Source organism: Silene latifolia, chromosome 1 (assembly GCF_048544455.1).
Source record: "Silene latifolia isolate original U9 population chromosome 1, ASM4854445v1, whole genome shotgun sequence".
Classification (NCBI taxonomy): domain Eukaryota; kingdom Viridiplantae; phylum Streptophyta; class Magnoliopsida; order Caryophyllales; family Caryophyllaceae; genus Silene; species Silene latifolia.
Genome location: NC_133526.1, coordinates 8797447 through 8820126, shown reverse-complemented (window position 1 = coordinate 8820126; position 22680 = coordinate 8797447). Strand labels below are relative to the sequence as shown.

At 33.5% G+C, this 22680-nt stretch overlaps 1 long non-coding RNA gene across 1 annotated transcript; it reads right to left on the bottom strand.

Annotated features, from left to right (window-relative positions):
• Nucleotides 1–7314: 7314 nt before the first annotated feature.
• On the bottom strand, nt 7315–9713 carry LOC141596714 (uncharacterized). The gene is made up of 2 exons (XR_012522565.1): nt 9386–9713; nt 7315–7654 (listed from the first exon to the last, which is right to left on the bottom strand). It is a non-coding gene; the product is annotated as an uncharacterized LOC141596714 (long non-coding RNA).
• Nucleotides 9714–22680: the final 12967 nt, after the last annotated feature.

Below are 22680 nucleotides of genomic sequence, written 5' to 3'. Positions count from 1 at the left end.
GTATTTATCATAACCCATTCTAAAATCACATAAATTGTATTTTTGTAAACTTGTTTGGTTAAGAGTTGGAAACTCCATATGCATTCACAACTCCGACATAATGTAGGAATTTGATTACCGACCCCTCTATCCCTAGGTAATTGAAAACTCCTTAATAGTTTATTTACTAAATTTACTAATTTACCCTTAATATGTTAGGGAGTTTTTTTAAAGATTATTTTAATGGATGTATTGGTATTTACAAATTAAAATCATGTGAAATAAGCTAATTCAACCAATCAAGATAGATAAGTTTAATTCATGGAAACATAAACTCTTTTATGGCAACCAAACATGTTTTAAAATTTTCATATAAATTGTATATTTAGTTATAGATTAACATATGAATTCCATTCTTACATGAACTAAACGATCATTACAGTATTGCACTATTCGGAACATTTGAAGGTGTATTTTCTCTGAGACCCTGTTTGTTTTGTCTACTTTGGTTTTATAGGAATTTACGCTCATTGGTCCACATTCTCATTACTCATCAGTTCAACGAGTACTATGGAGGGAAGATAGAGAGTTATAGCTAGAGCTGGCAAGCCTGACCCGACCCGAGTGACCCGACCCGAACCCGAGCAAACCCGACCCGAACCCGAACCCGAAAATATTGTGACCCGAAACCGACCTGACCCGATGACGACCCGTAACCCGACACGACCCGATTATCAGTGACCCGAACCCGACCCTGACCCGACCCGATATTGACCCGACCCGATACTGACCCGATTAAATTGATGACCCGACAATTATTAAGCTTAATTTTGATCGAAATGAAAGTGATTTTGTGTTTAGATTGATATGTTTGACTTAGTAATGAATTAATTAAACCAAATAATCGGTTAAAACTAAATTTAATGGTAAAAAATTATAGTAATGCGATTAAGTTACCGGACCCGATAATGACCCGACCCGACCCGACACATCTTTTGACCCGAAATGACCCGACCCGACTCGACCCGAAAGGGTATGCTGACCCGATATGACTCGAACCCGATATGACCCGACCCGACGTGACCCGACCCAAACCCGACTGACCCGATTGCCACCTCTAGTTTTGCCTAGCCTATACTTTGGAGGTTTGATTACACTTTTGGCCAACACTAAGATCATGAAAGGAGGAAGGGATTATGGAGAGGAGGCGTGATGTTTGTACCCGAGGTTCTTCGTGGTTGAATAGGTTTTTTGTGTCTCGTACTTGTTGTTTTGCTTTTACTTGTGTACTTGTTTGGGACCCTACTTGCTGTAGGTCTCTGGGATGTTTCCCTTTTTAAATCAAAAAAAAAAAAAAAAAAAGAGGGAGACTAAGTGACATTTGGAGCTTGGCGTGAAAAATGTAGAGAAACCTAGTCAAATGCGAAAATAAAATCAGACCCTTGAATAACAGCTACCATAGCTTAGTCCTCTCATGATGAATTTGATCCTTGGCTAAATAAATTGCACTTTAATCGGCTTATTTTATTTGAATCGAGTATGGTTCAAGACTTCAAGCCAAGTTGATTTCAATTCAGTTTAACTTTAGGTCATAATTTTATTGAGTTAACGGTAAAAAAATTAGCTTAAATGTATCTTATACTTTCCGATTTGAACGTGATATTCATATTATCATTAGTAAATAAAGAATCAATGAAAAAACATCTAAAATATTAGTTTATTTATGAGAAAATAAACACTCATATTTCAGGACAGTCGATTCGGTTCTTATCGGTTCAGATATATTTAGGTTTGGGTATCATTCAATTATCATTAGACTCGATTAAATTGCGTTTTGATTCCAATTAAGTGGGATTTTAAGTACTATTCACTTTTACCAAAATGAGTGTTCGGTTGGTTATCAATTCAGATAACTCGGTTGTATTTTGCAAGGTTTACTTTTTCATCTGAGAAGTTAATTGAACCAAGCATTATGAGAAGGCCATATTGATCCCAGTAGGTCTCCCTTGCGACGGATCGGATATTGCGACGGGTAATATGTAAGTGGAAATGGGTAGAGGGGACAAGGTGGGCACCCACCCCATATGCTTTGTCTCTCACCCTTATGAGTTTTTTGTGAGACGATATGGTATCCGTCGCAAGTTTGCGACGGATACCCTCCGTCATAAGGGAGATTTTGTGTATTGATCCATTAAATTTGGGCCTTTTCGTCTCGTAATGGTGCTAACTAAAGGAGCGTGGACAGTGGAATAATATTGAGGGGGTGTTTGGTTGGAGCATTTGGAATGGATTAGAATGGATTTCATCCATTCCAATGTTTGGTTGGCCCCTTTTGGAATGGAGTTAGAAACCCAAGGGGTTCTAATTCCACCCCAACCCCCTAGAATCTCATACCTTAGTTTCACCCCATGATTCTAAATCCATTCCCCCCATATACAAACCCTAGAATAATAGAAAACAAAAAATAAAAAGAAATACAACATTACATTTTACGAAGTCTTTCTCTGCCATCTTCTATTCTTCATTTTTTTTCTCGTGTTTTTCATTGTCAATACTTTTCTACCTTTTTTTATTCTCTTTTTTTTTTTTCAATACGAAAGTGCGATTAGTGTGACTAATTGCAATGTTATCCCATCATAACAAAATGATTAGCAATATAATCATCATTGATGATGATCATACATGCTTTGTACGGCGATTAGTGTTTTGAGTATTTGCAGCATTGATCATTACAAATGATCATCATAAAAAGTATGATTTATTGTAATCATCAGAGTGATAGATGATTATATTGCAATTTTTTTGTTTTTAATAATTCAAGAATATTTTTAATTTAGTCGTATTGATTTTTTATCGATTATTTTGAAGTTTTATTTTTGTTAGTATCTTGTATTAGTTACTTGAAATTATAAATAATATTGTAGGTATTATTTATAATAAAAAAAAAAACAAAAGGATCCGAATCCATTCCAAACGTGAACCAAACAAGCATTAAGAGGTATGGGGTTCTAACTCCATACCCATATGGAGTTAGAATCCACTCCATTCCATTCCTAATGTTTGAACCAAACGGCCCCTGAGTACCAAACAAATCAGCTCACATCACCAAAATTCATGAGCAACAGATAGACAGATAGTGGCATACTAGGTAGAACCAAAACGGACACAGACACGGACACTGACACGACACGGACACGCGACACGGCATCCCATGAAATTTAGGACACGGGACACGTCATTTAAATTTAATAAAATATATATTTTATAGTTATTTATGTGTGATTTTATTTTTGAAAAAGTATTGAATATTAAATTTAAATAAGTGAAGATAAAATTTGACGTTAATTATAACTCATTCTCATTTCCAAAACCAAAACCAACTTATAATCAATCTATTTCGACATCTCATTACTATTCTAAAGAACATCATTTACCCCCCAATTCAACTTATTTCCTCACTAAATTCAACCATATAACAATTCACGCCATTTATCTTAAATTCAACTTGTTTCCGTTTGAAGGTGTGTCCAAATACCATGGACACGGCTCAAAATACCATGGACACGTGACCAGATAAAAGATGAAAGTTAGACACGGCTTTACAAGTGTCCGACACGTTTTGACGTGTGTCCGACGAGTGTCGTGTCCGACACGGGTGTGCGACACGGGAAGGCCGATTAGGAGGAGTGTCCGTGCTACCTAGGTGGCATAGTGCCCACCAAAAAAACATAATAACTAAAACTTTTAAGTGACGGTCAATCACTAAGTTATAGAGAGATCATTTTTATTTTATTTATTTATGTACTTTTTTTATACCCCTTTTATTATTGATTGTGGTTCAAAATATCCCTTTTTATTTGTTACATGTTCTCATAATTATCGTACCTATTTTATTATATATTGTAACCATTTTTATTAGTACCTCATTTTATAGTATTTATTTTATTGTTTTTCGTACCAATTTTCCATCAATTTGTAATTGTTCTATCAATAAGTTTATTGACATACCGTCTCTCAGGAGATCTGCTCGGTATAAACCTAAAAATTTAGAATTGCTAAATTTTTTCATTGATGCTATTAGCCTATTATTAACGATTTAACGCATACTTACCCGTACAAAATAAAACTACAAAACTGATATTCTTAGCTTTTTGATAAAAAAAACATTTATTAAAACAATTTGAAAAAATTTATAAACAGAAATCCTTATTCATTAGTTTCACGTTATAAGAACCAACCCGCTAAACGTCGTCGATAAATTACTAATTATCGTCGACAATTTGTAATGATTTTCCTAATCTACCCCTCACTCTAAACCTCCCATATATTAACATCTTTTTTTCAAGTACGACATTTCTGTCACAACCGCTTCAATTCCGCCGCCAAATTGAAGGAATCGACGACAAGTAATATAAACTAGTTTAATTTTTTAAAAATTTGTAATTAGTTAGTAGATTTAGGTGGCCCAAATTTAGGTGGTTTAGAATAAAAATTTGTAATTAGTTAGTAGATTTAGGTAGTTTAGAGTAGAATCGTTATTGTTTGTTGGGAGCACATTATTCCACTTTCCATGCCATTTTGGTTGGCATCATTTGGAGAAGAAAAGGCCCAAATTTAGTAGATTTAGGTGGCCCAAATTTGGGCCTTTTCTTCTCCAAATGATGCCAACCAAAATGGCATGAAAAGTGGAATAATGTGCTCCCAACAAATCAAAATTCACGACCAACAGATAGTGTGGTCCGGCACGGGTCCGTTGCTCAGCTTGACCCAAGTTTACATCGTATGATCCATCTGCTTCCCGGTTTTACTATCCGTCTCCACCTCATTTCATTCCGAGTTTCCACTTCTTAATTCTCCTCTCAGCCGGTATCTACAAAAAAGTATACGACAAAGAGCGGTACCATAATTCCGACAAATAACATAATTTACCATTATTTAGAAGTAGATTATATGCTATTATTAGCGAAAAGAGAGAAATGATACATCGGCCACATAATTTGCAAAATATGAAGCAAAATGTGGGCATATAAATGGTAAAATATTTCATCATTTTTACTTGGCAAAAAATAAATGTCGATGCACCCTTCTTTCATCATGCACCTCTATACTAGGTTCAACATAGGATGTGTGTTGGATGTATACGTCACTATAGGAGCGAAAATATATAGAATGGAATAAGTTGTAGTCTATAAAAATCTCTGATACTCATATTATAATATAAATCCCATTTTTTTTCCCGGGTTATTATTATAGCTAGAAATCGACTACCTTCACATCATTGAAAAATGAAAACAGCCAAATTCCGAGAATTCCAAATCCAAATAAAGTAAAGTATATGAATGAAGGAGAAAATCTCAAACCTTATCGTCCCTAAATTAAAGGAACAAGTGAATCCAATTCATAATCCAACTTTGAACGTTACACCATAATCATTTTCAGTAACTTTGGTTGTGATTATTTGTGATGTTCTTTGGACGATATCACGATATGATATACTGTAATAGGTAGCTCAGTTTCTCATTTACATTATTTGTTTTGTCTTCTTTGTCATTTCTTCACTATCTAATCATAGTTTCTTTTGAAAAATATGTCTATGTCAAAAGCATCTTAACATATTTTGAGGGCCTTTATTTTGTGGTTGCACGGGGCCTCCTGATTATTTGAGACGCCTTTAATAAGCAATCACATGTATTAGAGTTGAAAATAGGAATAGCAAAAATATATTGAGAATATTATCTAAAGATATTCTAGTATATTCTTGTGATCATAATAGTTGACATATATATTGTATATTATATTAGGTTGATTTTGTTTCCTAATCTCAGGCCATGAATTACGGCAATTATATTGTATTAGGTTAGTTATTGCTTCAATGTAATTAGTATATAAACTCATTCTTGTACACCTTGTAATCTATGCAATTCTAATGATATTCAAACCTTTCTCATAATTCTCACATGGTATCAGAGCCTCGTGCTCTAGATAGAGGGTAACACCTCGGAGTAGATCCTTAGGCCAAAACCACATGCCCAAAACCGAATTTCGCTTGGCCTACACCTACACCCCTTTCCGCTGCAACCAACCCTAGAATTGCATCAAACCCATCATCTATATTTTGGCTACCACCATTTAGCCACCACTCTGAAAACTATGGCCAGTGCCTTTTTTTTTTCACAACCGTTGAAAAAAAAAATATAAATAAATAAATAAATAAATAAATAAATAAATAAATAAACCTCACATTCACCATCTATTGTCACAAAACTATCAACCTCTTGGTACAAACCAACATCACAACCAAAAACCAAAAAAAAAAAAACTCGTCTTGAGCTTTGCTTATTCAAACCCACACAATATTTTTTTTCCTACTTTAACGTAAAAACTAGCCCTACTCATGATTTTTTATCTTGGTAAATATCAAAGAAGGGATCCATCCCACACCAGAACCCTTAAACCAAACCCGTGATACACCAATATTATGGCCACAACCGTCATCAAAACCCGAATTTGGCTTATATCCAAAACCCCGAATTCGTCATCAAAACCAGAATTCGTTAGTTTTATGTCTAAAACCCCTTATCTCATATTCTTTATCATGGCAAAACCCATACAAACTCACCAAATTCTTACCTTCCCTATTTCTATGGAATTCCTCAACTTTTTTTTTTCTTACTGGCTCTCAAATTTCTCTCATTATTTCTAAATAAAAAAAAAAGAAAAAAAAATTATTGTATTGTGTTCATTACAAAACCGTACCACACTCAAAACACCTTTGTAAAAAACAAACAAAAAAAATAAAAAATAAAAAAAAAATTAATTCTCAGCAAACCTGATTAATGGCCAATCAACTCATTAATAATACATACATCATCACACGTTTAGCCCAAATACATAGCCCATTATCATACCACCAATTAACCTTGTATTGTGTTCATTACAATCAACATCACTGCACTACTACAAAGCGAAGCTATAGCAACACCATGAAAATGTTGCAAAATGTCTTAGAAGTGTTGCCTTACACATAAGGCAACACTTTTAGAAATGCTGCCTAAAGCTCCGTTGCAATAGCCCAATGCAACACAAAATGCAACACTTTATCATCTAAAGCAACACTTTAACAAAGTGTTGCACCTCTTTTTACTATGCAACACTTTTTTTCAGCAACATTTTTTTTCAACAACTGCAACACTTGTATTGTTTAAAAGGCAACACTTTATTAATCATTTGCAACATTTATATTATTTAATAAAGCAACACTTCTGATAAATATAAGCAACAACTTTAATTTTGATATCGATAGTGTAACATTTTTCTCTATAGACAATGCAACACTTTTCGTAATCGGCAATATTTTCATTGAACAAAAATAACATAAGTACACTGTTTTCTTAAGAAGTCTCGATGATTTAGACTAACAATTGTAATAACATCAAATTACAACTTGCAACCTTAAGTAGAGGGAAGAAATTGAGGCGCATCTTGATTTTTAGCATAATCTAACCTACGACTCGCAAACTTAGCATCAGATCCGTCACAACGGTAATGATTGCCTTCCCTTTTAATCTTGACTAGATTTGAAGATCTCTTATACATCTGTTTCAAGGAGCACAGGCATGAACTTCAATTCCGAATCAGTCATTGACCGAAGCCAAACACTTCATGCTATATATAGCTGCAGCAAAAAAAATCGACAATTAACATACTCGGCCGGTTACATAAAGCATATACAAACAGCATCTTGCATATACATGTTTAAGAAAATGTTTCAAAAGGAAAGAAGTGTGCAAACTTTAATACCAACACCAATGCAGCTAGAGCTAGCTCTAGAGTTGATATAAAAAAGACCAAATGCAATAAATCAAAGTCGTAGAAAAACAGGTAGGTGACAAATCACAAGTTACTTGATAAAAGGGATTACTTGGAAACAGGTTAATTATAGATTATTACTTATCAAACGAAAGCTAATCATCCTACTCTTCAACCCTTCGTTGTGACATTCTTAGTTATTAAGACCTCCTTCAACAAAAAGCTAAATATTCATAATCAAAATATAACCTGAACGGAAGACAATTTTGTACAAATCAAATAAACATAAGTATAATCAAGTGATAAAAAAATCCATCATTAAGGTTGAAAACATACTTTACAGCATTAAACATTCCGTCGAAAATGCCCATGAAAAATTTAGAAGTAATTCACTCGGGGTACATGTGGCAGGAATTAGTAACATTGAAGCGCCTATATAACACCTATTGTGACGTGAGTTTACACATATGCTGTCAAACTATAGTTTGGGCATCACATTTGTGATCTAAGAGATGACTCAACAAGTTACCATGATCAGCGAGCAGCAAGCATCTGTGCAAGTCCGTGAAGGAGATTGAGTGACGTTATAACTAACACCTAACTTAACTTTGGGAGTAGGGCATTGAAAGGAGAAATATAATTGTCATCAACAACTGTTGCTACTAACTTGACATAGAAAACTATTAAACCAAAAATTAACCGTATCCTTCATAACATCGAAACAATTAAACCATCAATTTTATCCTTGTCAACACAATACAAAACAGTTGAACAACACATTAACAATGTCACACTCGAAAACAATAATGTATTAGTTTCTCATTAAGAAAACAAACCTTGATAGACATCATCCAATGTATCTTTTGAACTTCGGGTCTCAGAATGATTAGGCAATTTTTGGGTTATAATTAAAACTCCGTCATGAATAAGTAATGTCTATACCCAACCTTACCTCGCAAGAACAAAGGATTTCTCTTAGACAACAAGTGATTTCTCTTAGACAACAAGTGACAAGGATGGATGGAGGTGACACAAGACTGTAAGGATTCTCGAAAAGCTCTTTGATCTTTTAATTCATTTACTTTCAAGGATAATAAAATAAAGAACACAAATTCTCATTTTAGACGGAGAAAATCCGTCACAAGTTTGTGACATTAGACAAAGGGACAAGTGGGAGGGGAAGTGGGAGAGGATTGTGAGAGGTCACAAGCTTATGACCGTCACAAGCAAGACGAGTTGAATAAGAAATACAAGGATAACAAGTAACAATGTAACGATAAAAAGAAAAGGCATCCAGTGATAGTAGTTTTCTCAGTAAAATGTCTCACATCATTGATCATGAACCATAGATTAGAAATTTAATCTGAATGTTAGTTCATCGCATCATACAAATTCTAATTAGACAATGTATTGGCCAATTATCAATTTATGGACAAAACCCCCAAATTCAATCACAAACCCTAATTCAAAACTACAGCAATTTTACTACGGAGGATATAATAGTAACATTTGAAAACAGCCCAATTCAATTTAGCAAAAAAGATGGTTTTAAATTAAAATAATATCAATTTATTTAAAAAAAGAATGGATGACATACCTTAAGTAACGGTAGAGATCTGAATTTCGCCATTGCTGGGCTGCGTCGAGGCTGCTAAGGGCGATTAAAATTGACATAGCCGTCGTAAAGTTTGGTGGCACAGGTGCGGTGCACGGTGGGCAAATGTGGTGTGAAGACGAAGCGTAGGGGCTTGGTTAAATTACTGAAATGAAATTGGAATTTGGGAGGACACCATAAGAGGGATGTGTGTTTTGGATATTGGAATGTTTGTGGTACAGCCGTATATGTGAAGCCGTGAAGGTTGACGTTAATTGCTGATATCAATTATTGAATTTTATGTTGTTTTGGTGTATTGTGTTTAGCCAAGTTTTATTAAAGTGCTCTAAAGCTCTTATATATCCCGAACTTGACAGTAGTTAACAGTTAACCGAAACCGGAAAAACCCTAGCGAACTTGACCTGATCTAAATTTTGCAAATTTAAAATTGACCTGACGGACCCCATTACTAGGTCTACTATACTAAAAATGTCTAGTGAATATAGGTAAACCCAATGTTTAAAATAAAGCAACAAATGTACTAGAAATTAGGTCCTAGCTTAATTCATTCTCCTCATATGTTATAACGCCCTTTTAACACCAACAACTTATTTGTAACTCAATGTACCAAAAAAAACCTTATCTACAACTAAAAAGAGAAAAAAAAATCTCAAAACGTCTTAAAATTATTCAATATTTTATTTTTAACATTCCGTTTAAACTGTTGTATTCTTTCCATTTTATCATTTAAGTCTCATTAATATTCATAGACACTCACGTTCTCATGAGATATATATTTTTGATCAAATTCACACTCTTGTAAAAAAAAATTAAGCGTTAGACCTGACCAACCTTATTAAGGAATCGATTCTCATGATCCAAATAGTATATTATTTTAAGGACTTGCAACATTTGTACAAAAGTGTTGCTATTTCTACTAAAACAATGCAACGTTTTCTATAAATGTTGCAATTTTATTTAAAAAATGCAACATTTGTTAAAAAGTGTTGCAATAGTCACGTTATAGCAACACTTGTTCAAAAGTGTTGCTTGCATTATTTGTGGCACCTAAAAATGCAACACTTGTGCAAAATGTTGCATGTGAAATGTTGCAATAGTCTCATTTTGTAGTAGTGCTGCCACCACCTACAAGTGAACCACCCAATCCCACATCAGTCACCTTCGACAAAACAGAAGTAAGTGCTTCTTCCCTTGTTCTCCTGCGTCGGCAACCATACATACAAAAGCAACCACCCTCCACTTGCACAGCGTTGTCGCGACATTGAGATTGAACCACCACTGTCCTTTACAACCCAACTGCCTCGATGCGGCAACACCAATTCCCACCTCCTCTTTTGTCAAATCTGACAAACAAACAAAACAAAAAAAACAAAAAAACGTCACACATTCAACGAGCCCACTTCCTTGCCACTCATCCCTATATCAATCCACTTGAGCTCTCACTTCAACATCTGGATGCAGTACCACCATCAGCTTGCGAACGCACTACAAACCCGTCTGCTTGGACTCGTTCTTTTTTACTTCTCTCCAAGATCGGCCTCTCTTACGACAAATTGTCTTATGGGGCATATTGAGAATATTATCTAAAGATATTCTAGTATATTCTTGTGATCATAATAGTTGACATATATATTGTATATTATATTAGGTTGATTTTGTTTCCTAATCTCAGGCCATGAATTACGGCAATTATATTGTATTAGGTTAGTTATTGCTTCTATGTAATTAGTATATAAACCCATTCTTGTACACCTTGTAATCTATGCAATTCTAATGATATTCAAACCTTTCTCATAATTCTCACAAAATATGCGAACTTCAATCTTCATCAAATAGCCATCCACTCTTATCTTCATCCCATTGTTAAATTATAAATCGTCAACCGTCCAATCCAACAACCCCACAATTTTTTTTTTTTTGAGAAGAGATCATTATCATTAATAAAAAATCATACGACATCTACAACATATGTCAAGCTCAATCGGATACAAATCGATTACAATCATAGGAAATAAATTCTTGTTCAAAGAATGAAACACTGCAACAGAGTCTCTATCATCGATTCGCCGCAAAAGGCTTTCATCCATAAGAGGGTCTCCGAATCTTCCTTGACGAGTATCAATTTCTTCTGACGTGATTGATTGTAGCCATGAATCGGACAAAATATGTAAAACCATATAACGATCTATAACAACGCTGATCTTCTGCTGACTTATTAGAAAACTGCAAACGAACCAGAAAAAGAAAGCTCTCAAACTGAGAGAAGAACACTATCGATAGACGGGGACAGAGCCCTCAGAAAGAGAGACGACACAAAAACGAAAGCGGAAATTAAACAAAAACATAAAGGAAAAAACGGAAGCCACCGCCTCCCTACCAACCCACAACACCGCCAGATCCAAGCACCACCCTGCCACACCACCTCAACAAACTCGTCCGATAAGACCCGAACAGCCCACATACATCACGCAGACCGAGAGGAACGGGCAGACCCGTACGATCCAGAATCGGGTGTGGGTAAGAAAGGGGATGAGGGTTAATCGGAAGAGAGGAAACGGGTCGCCGGAGAAAGGTCTTGAGAGACCCCATCCCCGGCGACATAGTAGGGGGAACAACCCCACATTTATATTAACAAGATTTTTTATAATTCTCTACGGCCTATTTGTGATCACAAATTTTTATTTAAGACGAATATTAGAGGCGGTAATCGGGTCACTTGGATCGGTTATGAGTCGGCTCAAAGTATATTGGCTCATATCGAGTTTGGTTGTATCGGGTCAGTGACGAGTTCAGGTCTGTTACAGTTAATGTCGAGTCATCTTCGAGTCGTGTCATTATTAGCGGTGGCAAGTCGGGTCGGGTCATTAGTGGGTCAATATCGGGCCATGTTATCAACATATAATTTTATCTTATGTATTTAGTTTTTGATGGGTAGTTTTATATTTAACAATGTGTAGGTGTATTAATTGTAATTTTAAGTGAAAATAATTAAGATGAATGTCAATTTGGTCTTATTTACATCATTATTAAACTAGTTCATTGTCGGGTCATCCATCGGATTGAGTCAATATCGGGTCACGGGTCAGGTCAGGTCGGTTCAGGTTGGAAAAATAATGCTGCTAACTGTTATCGGTTCAGGCCGGATCAGTTTCAATTCACTCAATTTTCGGGTTCTATCGGGTCGAGTCAGCTTTTGCCAACTCTAGTCTTAAACCTTGAGACGGGTCAAATACATACCAAATCACATGGCAAATTGCATAGAAAATGCCAAAAGTTTTGTCTCTATTAACACCATGCGATAATATTTAATCCATTTTAAAATTTAAAATAGATACTTTGTCTTAAGCAAGACTTAGTGATTCGTGATACTATGAGTAATAATTTAAATTCAGAGTAGGGAACTCATAGAGATAACTAATAGGAATAGGGAAATTATAAGATAACTTATAGGAATAATTAGTTATTCAAAAGAGTATGAATGTTTTTGAGGTTGACAGGATTCGAATCCGTGACCATAATGCTGGCTCTAATATCATGATAGATAAACCATCTCAACCAAAATCTTAAGGTAATGGTTGAGACTCAACTATTATAATTATTTCTATTAATAACATTAACAATATGTCTCCCTTGTAATGGACATATCCGTCACAAGCTTGTGACGAAAAATGACTAGAAATAAACGATTTGTCCTATCTATCTATCAAGTCAATGTAAATTTTACTTGACCTGTCACAAGTCTTGTGAGACTCACAACTTCACAAGTCACAAGTCACAAACGAGAATTTGTGTGAACATTAATGACGTACTGAAATATGCGAGATTGACCACACATACAAGGATGTAAAAAGAAGTATTGAATATCTCCGTCCTTGCTACTACCTGACTACCTCTGCAACTCACATCATTACACTTGACATATAAAGACATCGAAGAGAATTAAGGTTCTGAATCACTTGGACAGTTTGCATGAATTTTGGGCAATAATATTTGACAGTGCGACAAAGGGCACAACCCTTCAATTTAATGGCCAACTGATGGGATAGTACCTATTTCAAGCTTCTTGCCTTGGTCTTTGTTTATGTTCCTTCTCTTTCCTTTCTGTCGTTCATTAATTTGTGATGGGTTAACTGTATTTGACTGCCTTGTATTGGTGATACTCTTGACCATTATAGGAATTTCCAATTATTAGACACTAATTTAGTCCTTCTATTCCATAAATAATTTTTAAAAATTTGGCATTAAGGACTATTGTCTTGAAAAGGTTGATCTTAAATAAAAGTTATAATTTGACGATAAAATATTTAAAATTTTTAGTTAAAACCGCCCTAAATTAAGATGCCACTTATAATCGATTTAAATAATAAGTTACAATAAATGAAGGATTATTAGAGGTCTTAATAAATGGGCATCGAATACTATACAAAGTCAAATGAGATGATTATTCTAAGATATAGTGAATTGAAAAGTGTATGTTTTGGAGGAATCAAAATTGCCTACTTTGAGGCTGATGAGTAGAGATTGAAGTGGGACGTGCCTCATGCTAATTCACTGTGTCCGGAGATAAAAATGGTATGACCCAGGCCCCTGGAGGTAGATTTCGTGTCGTGTCGTGCCAGTCAAATGAAAATGGCTACCTAGGCACGGCCCACAGCTCATGCGTGTCGTGTCGTGCCGTGCTTGAACGTACCCATGCATGGCCCACGTGCCCAGCCAGTTCCACCTCTCTTGGTCAGGGTGGGATAAGGTCATGTGATTGAGTGGTGTGGTCTAATTGGTGGTCGAGGCAGGTAGTACATTGAACTGTGAGTTTTTGGTGATTATTTTATAAGTTATTGTGCATTACAAAATGTTTGGAAAATGGGAGGAGTAAAATTGTCAAACATATACTGCAGTAAGTAAAATTCGTACTGCGAAAATCAATACTCAAATTTTACTATCTCCTTAATTACAATGATCAAAAGAGAATATTTTACTATCTCCTTAATCAAAATTTAATCAAAATCAATATCCAAATTTTACTATCTCATTAATTACAATGATCAAAATTTGAGTAAAGAAAAAAATATTTTTTAATAAAAAATTAATAATTTGATAAAAAAAGTCTCATTTGTTTCCTTTTTAAGTTAATGTATTTTGGAGGAACAATATTTGAGAATACTTATTCTTATAAAGAGAATAGAGGATGTTAATATATGGAGTTTTCTTCATATCTCCATTCATTAAGCTTTTACACATAATCGTTTAAAACATATGAATAACTTGTATGAGGTATATATATTCTTTTTAAAACCGTCATCATTATAAATCTGGTGATACATTTTATACTTTATTTATTTAAGAAATTATCTTTTTTCCATCAAATATAAAATGATATACTTACAATTGAAAATTTATAATTTGAAATTGAGAGAGTTGTTTTCCTAAATTTTGTTACTATTATTTTGTCTATTGGTCAAAATGCTAAAGTATTATAAAAAGAATTTACATAGAAGGATGTGCCTAATTATGCTTCTAGGAAAGAGCATGTCAATATGACATGCTGAAAAATAAGAGGAGCAAATTGATTTGAGTGATTAAATGCCAAATTAAAGACTATGCAGTGGGATACTACAATAATGAATGCTTACACTATTCTGTGTTGTATTGGTTTCAGAGGGTTCAGCACTGATTCATCTTATTCTTTGAATTCTATGGAAATTATGGATTTTGAATAACCAAAACTTAACCCTACAAATTCAATTTTGGTCCTAGCAAGTGGGTTAGGATACATAAATATTCTCACGGACCACATGGTTTAAATATGTCAATTAAGCTAACAATTTTATTTCAATTTTTTAGACTATAACAACAACATTGCCCCAAATTTACAATGATTTCCGCAAATTGCGAGGTAAGATGGTCGGATGTACGCAGTCTTGTCCTTGTGTTAGTTACATAGAAGTGCTGTTTTCGAATGACCTAAGATGAAAATTGCATTGAGAACTGTTTCGAAAGACCGCTACTTCACAAGAGAAAGATTCTGCAATCACTTTAGTGAGGCATTTTGATTTATTCCATCATAATTTAGAACCAAAAAATAATGATTTATTCCATCATAATCCAGAATCAGAGAGTCAATTTTTTAGACTCTAGATTAAAAAAAATGAATTCATAGATATAGATATTCCTGTAAATTTGATTTTTATCCATTTTTAAAGTTGTGAATTAGGGAATTGATCAATTGAGATAACATGGAAAAATCTGATTCGTTCATGTGAATAACTTTGTTATAAATATTTTACATGAATTCGACAAAAGGTAATATAGAAGTTATTAAATTCCATAAGTGTTGTCAATTATGAAAGGGGAATATGTAAGTTTATTTCCACATTTTGTAGATATTGAGAAACCCTAATGCTACATTTTGCAAAAGTTGGCAACCAAATAACCTTTTATCTTATGTAATTTATAAGAGAGTTCAATTTCCACGTTTTCCCCCGACAACCAAAAAATACATAAGGTTTTGAGTCGAGACATGGCGGTGTTTGGCCTATGATCGATGACAAACTTTTCTTTGCATGAAGGAGGTATTCGAGATAAATATTTTGAACCCGCCATTGGTTAGTTTCTACACAAAAACTTTGGGAACAATATTAGACAAATTGTAGAGTAGTAATAATTTATGAAGTCACTATTCTACAATTGAGGAAAATTGTGATTCTACAGAAAATGTATATTACACTTTTTTTTTTGTTAATCTTTGTAATAATTAGGTTTACAAAAACTTGGTTGGACAAATATAATCCGACATACATCCAAAACTAGATTTATTTTTTTATGTAAAAAACAAAGAAATAATCTTGTAGGCAATAAATGTGAAGGTATGGCCATCCTTTTCTAATGATGATCATCTAGGTGGCCATTTAATACGAGTTTGGACCATTACCCACTTTTTCTACTAATAATTTCTAGTCAAATTTACATTTTTTTTTTTTGGAAAACCTTTATTATTTATCTCCAAACTTCTAAATTACATGCAAAATTAGGGCTCTCTCTTCAGTAGCCAGTGGGATTGAAAAAGTTCTCATGTTACGCGTTGCTCAATTTACAATTAAAGTGTTCAATAATTCAATTATAATTTCGATAGTGGTATATATTTAGGAATCTAAAATTGGAATAGAATTTCGTAATTGAGACATTTTAAGTGTTAGGGAATCCCTAGAATTTGGAATTGGAATTAGACTTAATTCCCTGCCAAATGCCAATTCCAAGCTAGTTAAAATTTGGGGCTCCATATAATGGTCATTTCAATTCCATCATTATTTACGTTTTATTTTGTGATGCAAATTTCATCGCGCACTATTTTTACTTATGAAATTTTTCCGATCGCGAATATTTTCCGTGACAATATTTATTTTTTCAAATAGAAACATTTGGTGACTCGACCCATATCCGCCTCGCCCAAGTCCAGTTCCAATTTCATGGATTTCCCAAACGAATTTTTCGAATTGGATTTGGAATTGAATTCAAACAATTTGATTTCTTCAACTGAAAATGAAATTAATTCCACGTTTCCAAACGCTACCTAAAATAAAAAAGATAGCAAAGTCACCATTTCAAGTTACTTTTTGCATCATATAACAAACTCTTATGTTTTTAAAATATTTTCATTCAAAGTTTAGAAAATTTAAACATTAAATAAAAGGACAAATAAAAAATTATACTCAGTAGTAAATACCAGTTCGTTTGAACTTAACGTCACTCCCTTTAAGTTTAGTTCAAAAAAGTTTAGATTCTATAAATGGCAAATCAGATCCTACAAGTTCAATTCAGAAAAGTTAAGAATATATATGAGTATAGTAATAGTGAATTCGGTACATACCGACATAGGTGGTAATTAGGTCTTGGCCGGGTTCAAATGGGTTAGGTCACAATAGATCCATGTTGTGCTAGGTCAATATCGGATTTGATTGGTTTGGGTTCATGTCGGATTAAGTCATCACCGTGTGATTTGTCTAGTTGGTTTCAGTTCGGATCAATATCTCAAGTTGATATTTTATACTATGTTTAAATTTTAACTACTATAATAATCTCATTTTAAGATTAATTTAGCTAGGTGTCTTAATATTAGTTTTAAATTTAAACAATTAAAAAAATATCAATCTAGACTTATATGTATCATAATAAACTAGTTTGTTATCGAGTCATCCATCAATTTGAGTCATTATTCGGCTATATCATCTTAGATCGGTTTTGGTTAGGGATAACTCGTCATATAAAGTTATTGTTTTCTCAATATAATCATCGAATTTCACCTCACATTAGATTGGATATATGTTGAGTCGGATCGGCTTTCTTACCCCTACACAATACAAATCGGTGTCCAATTATTACAGCCGAGTCGGAGTAACAAAGAATACCATGGAACTTGGTTAACAAGGAGACGACTAAGTCTCACAATCACAAAAAAATGTAGTACTATACAACAATAACTTTGTAATAAATAGGACTACCCTTTTTGGATGCATCTAAAAAGTCCAAGACAACAAACTCTCATCATCCATTCTGCCCCTCTGCATTAGAATAAGACATATCAACATATAAAGACATCCAATTATACATTTATACTCTCACTCTTTTATTTCTCACTGTATATATGTACTACTTCACTTGTTTTAATTTGCCCACTTGACCTCCATATATTCATTCACAACCCTTTCCTTCTTTCTATCTTCACCAATTATTTATTTTCTTCAACTTCTTATGCCTCCCTTTTCATCAGGTCCAGGCTCCTCCCTTGGAGCCAAACTACTACCCATCATCATCATCATCATGAATAATATTATTGTTACATATTTTAATAATCTTTCTAAAGAAATAATAATAATATTGATGGTAGCATGATAATTCCCTTGGCGATATCTCTCCTGAGCTTACTCTTCTTACCTAGTCATTCATCCATTTCTAACTCCACGGACGTCACTTGTCTTTTTCTTGACCTTGCAAGTCCGAGGATGTGGAAATCTGCTCTGAATGCGTTTCCTTCTCTCTTTTAAGGGCTGAAAGTCAAAATTTCATTTGATCGGTTCGTGGATATCATTCTCTCCGTCTATCCCTCTAGAGCTAATAGTTTGTACTGTATGAATTATTTTGTTGGGTAGTTTCCGTTATGTGTTTAAGTTTGTACGTGCTTATTAGCAAGCATTTCTATAATTCTATGTAATCCATGTTTTTCTGATTTGCTTGAATTTACTACATCATTTTGCCGTAATTGTATAGTGAGGACCTCAAGTCTTGAGAATTAAATCATCAAGAACCTAAATTCCAAAATTAATGCGTTGAGAACCTGCGTTATATGTAAATTATTTTTTTATATATAATTATTTTGTTGAGAAACAAAATGAATATTGGTCGTATTATTTCTCTGGTTAGAATTTCATTTTAACTCTTAAAACTAACAATCTAATTGTTAATGGGCATCAGATTTGCATGCCCAAATTACTTCGTACGCCGTATGATATTGAAGAAGACATGTTAAATAAATTCATTCGCATGTATTTTGCCTAAATATTGAATTTGTATAGTGACATATGATTAGGGATGGTAATGGAATTCAAATTCTGCCCAGATCCTGGGATTCATAATTTCATATTCGGTTATGGATTGCAATATTTTAAATTTAGTGGATAAGGATATGGAAATGAATCGTATGGTTGAGATCCAAATCTTACCCTTAGATCCATTTTTATTTCATTTTTTTAAATAATAAGTTAAGTTAAACAAATAGTAAAATTATATATTTGTTTTTTTTAATGTTTTTCATAAATCAAACCATGATTTTTTCTGTTAAAAAAATTACTTTTTTAATGTTATTGTAATTTTATAAAACTTTATTTTTATGTTTTAAAAACTTTACCTTTATTATTTGTATATCTAATAGAGAAAAATATTATGTTACGTCGCAATAAAATCTAAAATTTAATACTCGTATTTTCATATTTCAAGAGGAAGTTTTTTTTTACTATCAGAAGGATATGGATAGATCTTAATTCAGCCCAGATCTTGCTGATCCGGATATGGATATGTGAATTTCAGATCCTGTAGATATGGACCGGATCTTGATCTTAGAGGATCCTATCTAGATCCGATCCATTGACATCTCTATGTACGACATGAGTGCTTAAGACCAAGACGCTACGAAATCACCTTTATACTTCTACCACAAAGATTGTCTTATCCGAATTAATACCGGATAATTTAATATGAAGATGATTCTAATACCACTAATTAGATTTAGTTCGACTAAAGGTCATAAACTTCATACTATATTATTTGGTAAATAAACCGTAGAGAGATAGCGTATCTATATCCTGATGAAAGATTGGGATGAACCGGCTGAAGGGTTGTTTGTCTTCGGAATTAGGTTTTTTAATAGGCACATACTTCTTAGATCTCTCAACTGACGAGATCAATGTGGGGAGATTGAGTTAGCTACTAGGGACTAGATCGAGATGGAAGTGGTCGCACCTTAAACGGCCCACCGTGCCTAAGAAGAAAATGGCACAACTTAGATACGGGAAGGTAGGTTTCGTGTCGTGTCGTGCTTAGGTGTACCTTAGCAAGTCCTTCAATTTAGCCTTACTTCTTTGTATTTTGAGTCTGCCCAAGTGTATCGTGCTTGGGCTAGGCACGAACTACTTTCTCAAATTTCGGCCCAGGCACGGCTCCTGGCGTCCAGTGCCTTGCCAATCTCGTGTGGTGCTAAAATGTGCCATGGTGCAAGTCAGCCCAACGACACGCATATCTACTTTCATCTCTACCAAGGACCATAACCTGGGTAGCTATAATGCGTCCATCATACATTAGAAAACCTAATAAGTATTTATACTTAAATAATCTGATCATACTTTTTAAGACGTAAATAAACCCATGATATTTACAATGGATCACTTTGTTGTAGATACAATCAATGTAATTAAAAGAGAAATACTAATACGTCACTAAATTTGCTTGCAAACCTATATATTCATAATCCCGTCTTCATTGGGATGCCCATCTCTGCAGGTATAGTCAATGAAAAACCGTTGAGTGAAGGTAGCTTTATTTGATTGACCCCCAAAGACGAAGTGATCGAGAGGCTGTTGGATAGGATATAACTTGACATTTTCTTCATCCGAAACTCCATAAGACCATAACTAACCAATATTATCAAGGTTGGTAATAGTATACTAAGTTTATGTAGGATTGCCATGAAATAAAGATATTTAATTTAATACCCAACTTTATGCTAATCTTTCGATTTGAGACAATTCTATTATTTATACGTAGTATATTTACCTCACCATTATTTTTCAATATGGGATATATAACATACTATGAAATAGAGGTAACATGTGCAAATTATATGGAATTTATATAACATTTTTTTACCACGAATCTAATTATATTATTTTCATAATTTTATAAATAATGGTTTTTTGTCAAATGAGATGTAAGAGTTTTCATGTAAAAAAATAGAAACATGACTTGAATATAAATTAGGAAATATATACTATATACTATATACTATATACTATATACAATATACTATCATACTATATACTATCATACTATAATTAAAAGATTCTCTACTTTATTCTTTACATCAAAAATTATTATTTATGAAACTATCCTAAATTGATTTTTGATGATGTGGACAGTTTAAAATCGCTCGAAAAAACCTCTTTTATAAATATATATAGATTAGAAACCTAATTGGTCAAGTTGTTTCAAATGAGGAAGATGGTGCTTATAATTTATATAATGATGATTATGCTACTTCAGAGGCCGTATTCAGTATACGAGTTAAAAAAAGTGGTACTTACTATCTAATATTCATTATAGACAGTCTCTGTTTGGTAAAACTAACTGAAATGATACCTGAAAACGGAAAAGATAATTAAAATCTAAAAAGGTAGCTGAAAATTAGGAGTTGATAAAGTAATTGATTATATAAAAAACTGTTTGGCAAATTAACTGAAAAGGTAGTTTATTGTGGTGAAATACTGAAATGACATAAAAGGATATAGTAATTATTTAATATTATAGATTGAAGGGGTAAAAAAGGAATATTTATTAGGATTAGGTACCTGAAATCTCAAATGCTACCCTATTTAGCATTTCATTTCAGGTAGCTTATTTGAGCGCAAATAAGCTACTTGTCAAACACCTGCAAAAATATAAACTAGCTGAAATTTTGGTCAAATAAGCTACTTTGACCAAATAAAGTAGCTAAAATGTACTACCAAACACAACCTTAGATTTTACTTGCAAGTTATTATTTGTTGCAAGTTTTTATTACGGAGTATAAATTACTACAGCATGTAACATGTTTGTTAGTTAGAGCATCCGCAACAATGGGGTTCCCCATATTTTATCTATCTTTTTCTTATTCGTCACCTCATTTTTCACTAATTTTTTCTACACTCCCCAATTTATAACTACATTTATACAATAATGAGTTTTCCCATTTACATATAAAAATTTGGGAACCTCCAAAAAAAAACACAATTTACCTTTACTTTTTTTTTAAAAAAAAGCTCCTCTAAAAATGGTGGAGCCTCAAATTATAGAAAGGTTAGTGCATTAATGAGGTTATTCATATGAGGAAAGAGGGTGCATATGGAGAGCTAGTTTTCCACCTTTGCGGATGCTCTTACAGCTCTATAATCAAACTAATTTCTCACATAAACAAGAGAGTTGGAAGTGTTGATGTTCTAAATATGAGGCACAATCGTTAACAACGCACAAGAGTAATCGTGAAATTGTTTTTCTTGTCCTCAAATTGAAATATGTGAGTTATGGTAAACGATTTTATGTTGTTCCCATGTTTGCGCTTATTAATAGGTAAAATATTACAAAAGTTTTGCTACTCCTCCCTAGTTTCGCAATTAGTAGATTATACAACTGGTTGTATGTAGTTTATGTACAACCTTTTCAATGTTGTCGAGTTTTGTTATAAAGTTATCGAGCTTTACTAACAAAATTGTCGAGTTACAATACAAAGTTATTGAGCTTAAGAGGAATAATTATTAAACTCAATAACTTTTTAAATTAGTTCAATAACTTATAAAATAGCTCGACAACTTTGTGTAAAGAACTCAACAACTTTGAGGCGGTTGTACACTGCTAATATACAACTGGTTGTAAGATAGTATTTGTGCTAGTTTCGCCCCTGCCACCATATCTTAGACACATGGAAGAATTGTCAAAATAAAAAAGAGCAAAAATCATGCACGCGAGGAACCTCAGGCAAA